The 14427-nt window shown below is 42.2% G+C and overlaps 1 protein-coding gene across 2 annotated transcripts in view; it reads left to right on the forward strand.

The window, feature by feature from the left end:
* The window catches only part of FHL2 (four and a half LIM domains 2), a 66513-nt gene that overhangs the window by 23706 nt on the left and 28380 nt on the right, over nt 1-14427 (forward strand). The window contains exon 1 of one of the 2 annotated variants that reach the window (XM_026843492.1): nt 13508-13844. The exons of the other annotated variant lie outside the window; for it this stretch is intronic. The gene's annotated coding sequence lies outside the window, so the exon portion shown is untranslated. Of the gene's footprint in view, nt 1-13507; nt 13845-14427 lie in introns of those variants that run through there. 2 annotated transcript variants of the gene reach the window in all.

Below are 14427 nucleotides of genomic sequence, written 5' to 3' on the forward strand. Positions count from 1 at the left end.
CAAGCTTAACGGATTTTCACCAAAGTCTCACTAGAAATTTGCATCCTTTCTGTTGGAGGGAAGTAGGTAATATTGACTAGTGCTCCTTTTTGGTAGTCTGCAGCTAGGGAAGCAAAACCCGGCATGCCTAGAGATTACCATATGAAAACAAGAATACCTGCAATCCACAGATGCCACCACACAGAAGCCCCTTATTCTGTTATTTATCCTGGGTTTTAAATGCTGAGTATCCTAATTTCTTATGCATGAAGCCCATTGACTGCAACACGCCCCACAGACTCTGGTGGTGTGTGCAGAAGGCAGGAGGACAGTGAAGACATTAGAACACCGTTTATGATACAAGAAAGATGTGCTAACACCATATAGCATGACGCTGTGTTACAGAACAATGAAAGAGAGGAAGCTATCAAAATAAACTCTATTTGTTGTAGTTTTCAACTTCTGGATGTAAGTCCCAGCTCAGGAATTCGCATGAGCACAGGTTAAACACACTGTGTGTTATGTACTCTTATGGCTCACATTTCATATCACTGAGGATTTCTTCTCTCAACATCCTTTTAGGGAAGAAAAGTAGCACATTTTCCTAATTCAGAGAGAAGTAAGAACCAGATCTGAGAGCAGACTCCAGTGCTGAAGTGCAGCAAGGATTGGCAGGCTGTGAGACACAGCTCAGGGCTACTGTGACCCAGGGCTCAAGAAATAAGTCTTGGAGAGAGACTCTCCCCTCTCCTCCTTTCATCTGCCTTAAAAGTCCTCTGGCCAACATGTGGGACATTGCGTTCAGCTCTGCTCAATTAAGCAGGGGGGAATGTAGGGACTGAATTTAGGCTTATGAATTCTGCCTGGACATACCTGCCCTGCTTTAGCTACCCAAGTTCAGATGTCTGTCTGAACTAGACAGCTGGATTCCCTCTAAATTCAATGTGGAAAGACAAGCACATCTATAGGGAAATTCACTTCATGCTCAGTAGGTGTCTAACAAATCACCCCTCGCAAGTGCCTCTCTTCCTTCACTCACTAGAGTGGGATCATGGATGGCTGGTTTGGATCAGCTAACATTTGGTCAGTTAAAATGAAGTGAGATGGATGCCACTATAGATTATTTGCCCAGACTACACAAAGCATTTTGTTGATCGAGGAACAGACTGTTACCACAAATCCCTGACTACTACCCGCAAACTCTCCCCTCCTTTCTCCTTTTAGGAACCATGGTTGCTTTAGTGATTCAGACTCTCTGTAATAAGTGCCGGGTTGTGCTTACTTCTCATCTTTCTCCTTGGTCATTTTTACTTCTTGTATTAATTTTCCTGTATCTTGATGTGTTCTGGAACATTCTCTGGGGATTCATGAAGTGAACCAAGGCTATCCTGGTACTCTAGGAGCTCTTGAAAGTCTGCTTTCAGGTGCAAAGTAGGACCCAGAGAGCAGAAGGAGCACTTCAGATGAATGGGAAATGCTTTTGGTGGAAACAAGAACCCGTATAGGAAGTGGAAATATTTTGTTAGGAATTTTTCCTTGCTTGGTGGGGCTGTAACAGAGAGCAATAGTCTGCAGGTATTACTTTGCCTCTCAAAACAAAAGTTTATTCAGGAATGAAGGATTCTGAAAGAATGTAGAAACTTAGGAGGAGAGACTGAACTGTGATGGGTTTCTAGACCATCCATTCCTGTTTGCAGGGAGAAAATGACACAAACCTATTTGAGAATTTGTAATGGCAATAGTCTTCGGCCAACAGAACTGAAACGTCAGAAAAGGTTTTAATCCAATGCATCTTTTTGTGCAAAACTGAAGGTCTCTGAAAAATTGGGGATTGTGATGGAAATGTTAACAGTCTTTTGTAGAATCTTGAATGGAAGGAAGACCTTTTGCATGAGGTTTGTACTTTCCTTATCTGATGCTATGAGTTAGACTTGTATTCCTAATAATTTTTACTGCTTCCAAAAAACATCACTGTGACTGTGACTGTGTAACAAAGACAATCAGCCAGCTAGGACACTGGTTGTCTCTCATTTTAGACTGACCATTTAAAAAAAGAAAAAGAACATAACTTCTCCTAATAGTGGAAGATGCTTATGTAAGTTTGTTAGTTAGGCAATCAATGAGAAAATATTCAATTATTATAAATAACTTGTTATAAAAGTGTCATGGTTTGAGCTCAGAGAGCAACTGAGCAGCACACAGCCGCTTGCTCACTCAATCCTTCCCATTAGGAATGGGAAAGAGAAAATAAAGCAAAAGGCTTGGGAATCAAGATGAGGACAAGGAGGGATGACTCGCCCATTACAGTGAAATTCATCACAGGCAAAAGACAGACTTCTTAGGGGAAGAAAAAGAACATCAATTTAATTAAAACACAAATGACAACACACTTAACAGAGTAGGACAGTGAGAAGTATTACCACATCTTAAAAATACCTTCCCTCCACACCCCTCCCTTCTTCCCAGGTCAGCTTTGCTTCCGTTTTCTCTGCCTCCTCCTCACTGCAGTGCATTTGGGCCAGGGAATGGTGGGGTGAGGTCAGTCCCTCACACATTGTTTCTATCACTCCTTCCTCCTCAGGGGGAAGGCTCCTGACACTTTTCCCATGATCTGATGTGGGGTCCCTCTCATAGGAAACAGCCCGCCATGAACGTTTGCTGACATGAGTCCTTCCCACGGGCTGCAGTTCTTCCCAAACTGCTCCAAACTGGTCCCTCCTGCATGTTACAGTCCTTCCAGCACCAAACTACAACAGCATGGGCTTCCCTCAGAGTCCCAGCATTCTTCAGTGCACCCACCTGCTCTGCCATGGGGTCCTCCATGGGCTGCAGGTTGGCATCTTCTCCACCAGTGACCTTCATGGGTGGCAGGGAGGTGGCCCTGCCCTCTCACCATAGGCTGCAAGGGGTCTCTGCTCTGGCACACTTCCCCCCCTCCTCCTTTCTTCCACTGCCCTCAGTGTTTGCAGAGATGTCTCCTTCACAACTCCTCCTCACAACTCCCACTCCTTCTCCCAAGTTCCCTTCTTTAAGTACTTTATCATAAAGTTGCGGCCACCATTGCTGATTGGCTCAGCCTCAGCCAGAGGCAGGTCCAGCTTGGAGCTGGGGGAGCTTCGGGAAGCTTCTCACAAGGACCACCACTGTAGCCCCCTCCCCCACTACCAAAAACCCTACCACACACAAACCCAACACAAAAAGACAATTGGAACTTCTTATCAGGACTGGTAAGGTCATTTGTTTGTAAACTGTTTCACCCTCCGTCTCATCAAATTCAGTAAAAGTTTTGCTCTGAGGCATCCAAGATTGACTTCAAACACATTTCTGAGCTTCATGGTAATAATTTTCACATTTCTTTGTAGACCACAACCTTAAATAAAGCCATGGTGTTATTTGTAGTGTCATCTTACTTAAGTCTTGGAGTTCAATAACTTGCAGATTCATAACCTAAGGAGGATCTAGATTTATTAGTGCAATTAGTGTCTTAGGATACAATTATTTGTTGCTATGGGATACTGGTGGCTAAGCAGAGGGTATAATTACATAGACTTAATCACACAAACATAATATATGATGTGCACAGTAAAATGACATATTGTTCTGCTTAAGAATGTCTTTAGGCAGACAGAAGTGAGGAAGACAGTGGTTGCAGATTTGGGCACCCCAGCACATACTTGAAAAACAACCAGCAAAACTGTTTCAAGGATCTTACATCCACAATCCACTAGGTCTGAGGACAAAGGGACCACAGAACTACAAGCAGAAAAGCCTTTAAAAAAAAAAAAAACAAAACAGACTAGAGTGGGCCAAAAAAGTTTTCTGTTGACCCTGCAGAACAAGTGGTGCATAAGACAGAGGAACAGACTGCAACAACCAGACCATAGAACTCTCAGAAATAAGTTTTCTAAGGACATCCTTTTGGAAAATAGGTAGAACTGATTTACTGTTATGTTTCTCTGTTAGCTAGTTTTGTCTCAGTAGAAACATTTTGATTTATAAGAAAATATTGGCCTTGAGGCCAACTAGCATGGCACAGCTGGTGTCATTACAGTTATACTGCCTTACCATGCAAAATGTGATGGACACATCCACCCTTCTGTTTAGGAGTAGTCCTTTGGGCAGGCCAGCCCTTGGGCCATGACAGAGACCCCTTGGGAGAGCGATGGGGCCTTTGGGCTTAACCAGACCAAGGGCTGCACTTACAGTCGAACAGTGTGGACCATCCTCTGCAGCGTTTGGGCCAAGACAAGCTACTGCTATAGATGCAGGCAGCGAACGCAGCAGGGCAGAGGAGCGGGTGATGTGGCCACCCTGAGAAGACCTCCCTGTCGTTGGCACAAGAAGGTTGCAGTATGCAAGAGCACTTTAACCATCCATCTTTTTCTTCTCAGCAACCCTTGCTTTCCTTCCGGTGGCAAAATGCACACGCAGGAGTGGCGTGGCTGGGCAGTCTCCTCCCACCACCATGAACAGGAGCACCCAGATTGCATGCTGGGGATCATTTGGGTCCATGCATGGTCTTCCCTTTGTCCTAGCCATTCCTCCCCCAGTCCCATTTCTTCCTGCTGGAGTCTGCCACTCCTTCCAGTTGCTTCTTTTTGGTAATGGTTTCCTCATTTGTTGAATGAGAGCATCTGACTTAGCAGAGACCTAGCATGTGAAGGGCATGGGCACGTCCAGCTCATTGTGCCTGGAATGGGTTAGGGTTTAGTTACACAGGCAATTGTGCCAGCTGCTGGGAAAGGATTTGTGACCAGATTCTTGGGCAAGATTCCTGCCCAAGTACCTAAGACCATGCCTCCTTTCTGCCTTTCCACCATGTCCTTACAAATGCAAATGTCAGATATGCAGATTACTAAAGGAAAAAATAGCAAACAGGTCTGGGTTCAAGGCATACTCACATAAAAAGCCATTAGGAGAAGCAGCATGAGCATGGCTGTAGAAGAGCTGTGGGCACTCAAGCAGAGCAGCCTGCCTTCCTCCCAGTTCTCTCTCCTGCAAGTGGAGTTTCTGCTGCTTGCTAGTGCCGTGCCTGCTGCCAGACAAGCTAGTCCCTTCCACTAATATTTTTTCTGGAGATCCAAGTGATAGGAGCTCTTCCTTGCAAATAAGGGGTCTGGATTCCTGGAAATCCTCCTGGATATAAGGAAGAGACAACATCACCATGGACCAGGTGCTCTTTTGGGAGCAACCAGCCAAGCGGGTAGTGCTCAGTCGTGTAAAGTATTTGTGCTGTAGCAACGCAGCAAGGATCCACTAGACTTGATGGTTAGCCATTAAAGATAAAGGAAAGGACTAGCGGTGCTTCCTAAAGTAATTTCTGACTTCTCTCTAATGATTCAAAAAGATTACTTATCTTCCAGCATGAGACACATTATCTTCAAGACAAGCCATTGTTACAAGCATTTATTTAATTTAACTCACAATGTTTGAATTTCATTCAGATTAAGACAGCAGCTCTACTAGACAGTCATGTATATAAAATTGGCAGGGACAAACACAATCCATATGTCTATCAGGCTGACAATGGATGGTATATTTTTTCAGCTCTATGTGAATTGTTAGACATGAAATTCACATCAGCAACTAAAAGATTACTTTAATCCTATTACTTAAAGGGCCTGAGCACTTACAGAGTTCAAAGTAAGCACAGGCCTAAGAGGATCAACAGCAAGGACTCTACTTCAAAGTGCACAATCTAAGCTCATACTTTCAATCATAATATATGTCTGAGCCTACGTCTCAGACCCTCTCAGTTTATATGTTGTATATACAAACAGTGGTTGAGCAGAAAAATAACTGTTGCCATGCAGGAAGGTTCTTTCTAGAAAACAGAATGTCCTCAGTCATATTCAGATAGGAGGGGGTGACTATTTCTACTTACATCAAAATATTAGGAGTCTGAAGTTGTCTGAGAAGTGATTTGCAACTGTATGGTTCTTTTGAATTCAAGGCAAGTTGAATGGTGTGGGGAATGATACGGCCAATACTTAACTAGGGTACAGAAGTAGTCTTCAGGGAAGAGATGGTTGTAACAAAAAAAAAAAAACCTAAGCGACTTTTTTTCACTCCTGTGTTCACTGTGAGGAACTTGGAGAGCTTCCCACAGCAGAACACTTCCTTATGGGCATCTTCAGAGGATCTATTTCAAGCTGAAGTGTCTGCAGAAGAGGTATGGAACAAATAAACAAAATGAATAGGAAGAAAATGTTAGAACCAGATGGTATTCACCCCAGAAATCTAAAGGAACTCAAGGATGAATTAGATGAAACAATAACAGTGCATGGCCTCTAATTTAAAACAGGCTTAGAACTGAACACCTGAAAGTAGCTAAACCAATGCCAACTTTCTTAAATGATTCCACAAGAAACTGGGGGAATTAAAGCCTGGTAATTTTGATAAATTCAGTAGAAATTACTATGCAGGGTGGAGAAGATGGATAAATAAGATACATTGGGAGAAATTCAAAACAGCTTTGTGAAGGGAAATCATGCTCTACAAACCCATCAAGTTACTGTAAAATGATAAGAAGCATGCAGATATGGGAGATCTTTGGTTGGTAGCATCTGCTTATTCGTATTTTTCCATGGATTCAACAAGAGTCCTCACCAAACACCCCTGAAAATATTTAAGCAGCCACAGGATAAGAGGGATGATCTTTGTACGGATTGCATAAAATTGTTGAAAGATAAACAGGCAGTTATTGCAGTAAAGGGAGATTAATAAGACATTAATAGCAGAAATTCTACTAAGACTAAGAAACAGAAGGATCTTAGGCAACAGGATAAGTGGGCATTGGAACAGCACCTTAAACTGAATGTAGATAAGCATAAAGCAATGCACATGGGGAAAAATGTAACTTCAGCTATAAAGTGACGGTTCTGAGCTGAACCTGGGTATGAAATTTGGCAGTTATATAGGTTTACAGAAAACACCTGCTCAGTGCTTAAAAGCAGCCAAAACCCATATTGGATGTTAAAGTTCATCTGAAAAAGTGAACTGTCACATTAGAAAAAGGGAGTAACTTTCATACAGAGTGAATAGGCAGGCGGGGACTCTCCAGTCTAGGAGAGAGATGGCTGAGGGGAGATATGATAAAGACTGACAAAGACATGAGCAGCCTGTGAAGTGTGAATAAAGATCAGTTGATCATTATCTCTCCAAGTGTAAGATGTAGGAGGCATCAGATGAAACCAGTGGGTAATATGTTCAAAAGGAACAGAAGGAAATGGTTCTTCAACAACACAGTGTAGAGCTACCTGTTACACAAAACTATGGATTTGCTTTCATGGGATCAGAATGGAATTGTGCAAGTTCATGGAAGTGATATCCAGTATGGATACTGCCTCCAGATTGAGGAATCCCAGGTTGAGCCAAAAAATCTTTGGAGGCTGGGAGAGTATTGGGGAAGTATCAATACAGGCTATTAACATTTTCTTCCTAAGTCACTTCTTAGACCCCAAGAACAGGATAAGGAATTGGAGGAACTCTTCTGCTCAGCGATTCTCATACTGCTATCGCATTATCTGAATACCTACAAATTACAGGTTCTGCCTGACACTAGTCATCATTTACAAGTACTCATGTTAAACTGAAAACTCTAATCTGAATGTCTTTTTCTTTCTTTCTTGTCCCACGTGTTGGACTGACAAAACTTATGCTCATTTGTCTTTAGAGGTTGTGAAGTCTTATCATTAATCCTTAAGGGTAGATTTGACAAAGATCTGCCAAAAATGAGTTAGATGTCGTCACTCATGTCTTGGAAGTGAGTTAGGTAAGTTCTTGAGGTGTCTGCCAACTGCTCAATTTTACAAATCGCTCTTTTCTCAGAAGCTCCTTGTGCTGCTGTCTGGCTGATAAGGGGAAATGGCAGTTAAAAACGTTGCTGTTGACTATTTCTAGAGGGTCATAAAAGATGTCAGAGATGCAGGCAGAAAAAGCATTAAGGGGAGCAGGAGGAAATTATTCACACAGAAGTAAGGTTTTGGAGAAGCCATGAGCAGTGGAGCAGTTGGGGGGGGGGATTCTGGAAAAGGGACTTTGCCTAAAAACACTGAAGCATGCTGGGAACACTGTGGGGAATACTATGTATGTAAGATATTTCATACAGAACTGCATGTCTCTTGTGCTATCAAAAACACAGAGCAATTAGTTTTTTGGAACAATCACAGTGTGCTTTATATGTCTGAAACAGGGAACTATAAATCATGATTATATTAAAATGAATAAATCCTAAATTAAGGGGTAGTATTTGCCAGTTCAGGAGACCAGCAATTACTGCAAACTCTGTAGTAATTTGACATCCCAGGTTCCACCCGCAGGGGTAGGAAACCCACAAGCCTCTTCCCATCTGTCATACTCAGGGCCCCACATGGCAACTGAGCTGAGTCCAGAGAAAAGGAAAGAAGCAACAGCTCCTCCACATAGAACTCTGCACTATCATTGTCTAGAGTCACTGCTTCTAAAGACCACTTGCCTCAACTCAGAGGTTGTCTCTGGATCCAAAAGCACTTCCAAAGACATGCTACCAGGCTCTCTTCTATCCATGTTTGCCGATGAAGAAACTATGGAGCTGAGGGGTTTAAGGAATCTTTAGAGTCCAAAGAGGTGTGAGGATGGCACAGACAAAAATGTTTCACTTTGGTTTCCTTAAATTAGATGCACTATCTGTACTCTAATGAGAGGAAAGAAAGAGAAAGAATGTTCAGAAAAGTAGGGAAGAAGATGACTATTTTCAACAACAAGTATTGTTGCTTTCTATTTGCTTCATTACAACTCTTCATGATTTCTTCTTCTCTTGGTCAGCAGCCTGGTGAGGGCTCTCCAGGGTGGCTGGCCCACAGGGCACAGACACCTGCTGCTTGCGGAAATGTTTGATCAACTTCCTTTATCCTGTGATGTCTTTTATGGCTTGTTTTAATCCATGAGGATCTGGGATGTCTCTTCTGACAATGCTGCTTGCCCAGTGAAGGACCTGTCAGTCCTCTAATGTGGCCTCAGCTTTCCAAGCTGTTGAAAACTCAGCCACCACCAAGAGGGATTTTCCTTAGCAGATACAAGTTCTTAAAACCCTGGCATGGTCCTTGACACTTCCTCTGGTGTGCTCTGTCCCCTCCTTTCTCAAGCACCACTACTCTTGTCCCCTGTGATCCCCTCAGTTCATGCCTCACCCCTCATCAGTGTCACGAGCTGTTTGTCACCACAGCTGAGATAAAGTAGCATCAGCAGAAACATAGCTGTCTTTCTGCCTAGGTCATCCATTGCAAACCATCTCTACATCTCAGTTGTCCATGGAGAAAGGGGCATAGGTTCAATTACATAGACAATGGCAGACCACACATTGACCAGTGTCTCACTGCCACATGCCCTTTGAGACATCTTTTTCAGGACATAGATTTCTCTGTATGAAACTGGGGCTAACTGGATAGAAAAGGAGGTCCTGACTAATTTTAAAAACTGAACAAAATCTTTGTCAAAACTGGCCATGATTGTCTAAACTGCTTTCAGCTCCATCCTGGATCATGTTATCACAGAAGCAGCCTTGAATTTGAGTCAGTATCTTCTATCTTATCACATAGAAATATATTATCCTTCTGAAGATAATTTTTCCTATACAAAACCAGTTGTTCTGCAGTGCTACTGACTCATGGCACCTTTCTAAATTCACTGAAGGAAATTGTTTAAGGCTGTATGTGAAAACTATTCAATCACGTTAAGAAAGCAAACATGGAAACATTCTTTTCCAGATTAGATTGGAGTTTCTAAACTCTAAGATTTTCACATTGATTTAGGCTAAACACCCTCCAAAAATTACAAGTCTTGCATCGACCCAAAGCAGACAGACTTCATTTCGTGTGAAGTTCCATATCTGGCTTGACTACAGGTGTTTTAATGGATTGTCCAAAGGTTTCCATCATTTCTTCATCAGAGTCTGTAAAACTCTGATACTTCTTACTTGACAAGTATTTCTACTTGAGGATCTAGTCACCTAGGGGAAGAAGATCAAAATGTTGCAAAAAGCTTTGTGACTGGGAGACAGACCTGGGAGAGAAAATAGACACTAAAAAACACCTGTTTACCATTTGCATATCCATCATATGCTTGGGGAAAACTACATATCTGAGAACACCTTATGAGAATGAAATTTCAGAAATAATTAATATTGCTTGGTTGTTATTTTAGGTTTAATGAATTAAAATGCAACATCTGCATGAGTCTATATTACTTCCTAAACAGTACTGCAAAAAATAGCACTTCTCCTAAATGCAGCCTCTTGTATTCAATGGAAGCTTGTATTATACAGGTTCCAGAATCAAAAAGGGATTTGCTGAATTCTGATAAAGTAACTTAACACTTTCCAGGATAAAATAGTAGTGGAAAGAAACAGTTTAGCCATTTTCAGACAAAGTATAGTTTTCCACCTCCCTTGCCCTCTCAGAGCCATTAAATTTCTTGGTGACTCAAACTGGGGGAAGCAGAAATATTCCACTTCCAGACATCTCTATTCATTATTTTTCCTTGTTCAGTCTTTTCAGCCAGAAGGGGAGATAAGTGTTGAAATGGTAGTTATTCTGACATCAGCCTGCTAGCTGAAGTGAGATTTCTGAGGGATTAGTAAAATCATTGAGAAGTCTTGCTATGAAAATGATACTTTTTCCATCTTGTTTCCTGTATGAGAGGTATGGCCTTCTCCACATTAGAATTAACCCTGTTAAAGCACACAGGTCACTGAAGAACAAGCAATATATGCTACATAAATGCTACATAAATGAGAAATATATATATAAGCCATAAGGTATGTTTCTAAATCACAGGATGGCACTGAATGGTAGTTGTATTTTCAACCTTAAATACAGGCACCCTATTAGAACCACTGCCCCCTGTTTTCATTGCATAGTCTCCTCTGAAGTCTTAAAGATGGCTAATCTGTGCTGGGCTACTCAGAAATAATGAAGTAAAAATAAAACAAAATAATAAAAAGTGGGTCACGTAAACATTAAATTTGCCAAAGAAAGGATTCCTGCTCTTTCCTACCCATTTCCCTTTCCTTAATTATCATTAAGGAAAATTTGGGTTTTTTCCCTTGGTGGATTTGATACTGGTGGGAAAGAAGGGTTAGAGTTTTTGCTAATTACTGATGAATATTTACTTGTCAGATAAAAAGGTGAAGTGAGCTGGGGTGGACCAACTGAAGGAGGATAAGAGGTCAGAGGTTGCCCCTGCCATGCCTAGTAGTGTTTGATGGAGGGCATAAACCACATCATGGGATGAGGAAAGGAGCTGCCTGGTAACTCTCCCTCATCCCTTTAGCAGATTCATGCACTCTTGATGTGGCTGCTGAGCATCAAGCCCACAGTGAGCCCACAGATCATCAAGTTTTAAATTGGCAGAGGCTCTTCTGCCTTCCAGGAGTCAGAGATGTTGCAAAAATGATCTTATCTTCCTAAAGTCAACCCATGACCTGCAACAGTTAAACTAAACCATTTCAGCTGGAGTCAGTATAAATTTTAACTTGCAATTATGGAAAACACTTGTATTGTATTCCAGCAGGTCACATCAAAAATTCTCTGGCAGAGTTGCTGCAGTGGCTGTCAGTAGACAGATAGAGAAATGAAAATATAATGGAAATTGAACAAATCAAATCGCACATTTGGAATATTTCATTTGCTTTAGAAGGGTTTGGAAATAAACTGACTTGGATAGCCCAAATTTAATCATCTTCAGGGCCCATTTTTCTTCTTTACATGCACTTCTAAATCAGAGCTGAGGCAAGAACTCTAACTAAGATGGAAATTACTGATTACTGTTGTCAGCATTCAATAGTTTAATCTAAAAGAAATTATTATTATTATTATTATTATTATTATTATTATTATTATTATTATTATTATTATTATTATTATTATTATTATTATTAACAAGAGTTTGGCTGTCCTGTCTATATTTACAGAGAGTGAAACTAAAGAACAGAAAGTTACACTGTCTTGTCCAAGGGAATCTAGAAAGCAGTGATGGGGCTGGAAACCCAACCAGCAGCTCTCCCAAGACAAAGGTGCAGCTCTGTGATAGCACAAGGGATCACAGAAAATTGCTCACTGGCTTAACTCCTCTTCCAGTGCCAGTGCAAATGCAAGGGAGGAGCCAGGGACATGCGGCTGGGCAGTGCGGCAGCTTTGATTTAAGTAGGCTTTAATTGCCATAGTATCAAACTCCTTAATCCCATACATCCATGGTAGGTCCTCCAGGCCACAATGACTGTGTTTTGAAAATGCAACTGCAAAGGCTACAGCAACAGACAAATCAACCCATGGACACTGCTGATCATGAAGGTAACCCACATCTGTAAAGGAGGTTTTGCTCCTTATAGAACTACAAATGACCTTTTCCCACCATTTTATTCTGTCTGAGCTTTTGTAGATTTTGAGTAGAGCTGAGACTGACATTACATCCTCATTCCACATCTGACTACTATTTGGGTGCACAAGAGGACAGTAAGTACAGGTCAGGCTTCTGGCATAAGTTTGTTTTGCAGGGGAAACCCTTAGCCAACCCATGTGCACACCTGCACCACCACCCGAACACCACCACCCAGTGCCCAACGCAAAAGGACTACCTTGCACCATCTGGATGCAAAACAACAGCAACACTGCTTCAGGCTAAGGGGCTTTACATTTTTATCCTACTGGTTTCTCTTGAGGTTAAAAGCATTCAAATTAAAGCAGCTCCCCTTGGCAAGCACCAGTCATTACTGAAGTATTACGCTGAATTGCCTCCCCATCCTACCCCTCAAATGGCAGAGAAGCAGACATCTCCCGTGTGCTTCTGATCCAAATTCTTCCCTCTGGGAGATTTCCCAGGACCCTCACTGTTTTGATTAACAGAATGTGTTTCTGCTAGGATGGTTGATAGATGAAATTGGATTTTGTAGCAGAAAAATTAGTTCCTGGTTATAGGAGGATTAATGGCTCCCCCTCTCTTTAACATGTGCCCACTGGCAGGGCACTCCACTGGGTCCTGAGCATGTGCTGAGACAATCTGTTCCTTTGGCTTTCTCTTACACAAGGGGTTTTTTTTTGTTTCATTAATTTCCCCTGTTTTTCTTCTTTTTTCTCCTCGCTATGGGGGAATTTGGAAAGAAAGAAGGGTGGAGAAAAACAAGTACGGGCTCTGAACACTCATAAAGAAATGCCTGCACACTTGCTCCTCAGAAAAATGTTCACCTTTCCATGAAGGAGAAGAGAGACAGCTTGTTTCACTCTTCTCTGGGCAAGGCACTAAGTTGCATCAGGCAAAACAGCCAAAGCAAATAAAGCCTCACACCAATTTTAACCAAATACTTTATTCTCTCAGCCACGTGAAGAGCCTTACAAACGTTTGGATTTGGGTTGCTGTAAAACCTTTCCTTCTGTAAAGCACAGTCCCTCAGATATAGCAAAGCTACATTATTAATGAGCATCAGGGGTTTAGAGAAACAAAGGCTGGAGGAGGGGAGGGGGAGCCTTATTTTAGGAAGGGGGCCAAGAAAGACAAGATGTTTAGGAGGGGGAAGTATTGACACCCTTGGAAGAGAGAAAGTGTCGAATGCCAGCTGCAGAGAGCCTAAAAGAATGAGTGTCTCCGATGCTTTTGTCTCCTTATATGGTAAAATGATAGAGAGGGGTTTCACTAGGCTGGGGAAGGCAGCAGCCTCTTTCCACACAACACTGACTGCAGAGCTGAAATCGGAAGAGCTGCTCTTCGCAGGCAGTGGAAAGCCCCGGCTAGCTGTACAGCTCTCCTCTGCAAGCAGGCCGGTGTGCTCGTTACACATTTGTTAATGGAGGTGACCCCCTGTCCCTGGTCCAGGAGGTGACATTAACTGCTCTGTAAGTAAATATCCCTTTTTACCCCCTTCCTTCCCACTACCCACAGAATATATCTTTGAAGGTGTCGCTTTTAAACAAAGGGTGCAGAGAGGAGAGGGTTGTTTAATGCCCCAGTGGGTTGTTGGGTAAGGATGTGAGGAGAGAGATTGCCGGTCACCCTTTCTGTTGAGTACACAGCGAAGGGTGTGAAGAGAAGAAAAAGACAAATTTCTTACCAGAGCAATTACTGCTGTATGTCCGTCCGTAAAGTGACACACCAGCGAGCTGGTGATGTGCTGGATCATTTCATGTGTAACTATTTTTAATGACTGTATTGTGCTGCATGTGTAATCCACTGGGGAGGTGATAAAAAGTAGAAGGGTCTTAGAGTCCTTACACCTCTGTGCACACTCCTGCTGCCGAGCTCAACAAAGGAGTATTTTTGCACTATAGAAAGAGCAGATGCACATGAAACAAAGGTAGCCTTTCCTCTTTGCAGGCAAGCACTGTGGAGAGATTGTGTATGGGGAAAAACAGGGAGCCATCAGCATCATATTTCTTCTTTTTACATGGAGAGAATAAATTAGAACGCAAATCCCAATTA

This window comes from Athene cunicularia (assembly GCF_003259725.1).
Source record: "Athene cunicularia isolate RWA chromosome 1 unlocalized genomic scaffold, athCun1 chr1_part1, whole genome shotgun sequence".
NCBI lineage: Eukaryota > Metazoa > Chordata > Aves > Strigiformes > Strigidae > Athene > Athene cunicularia.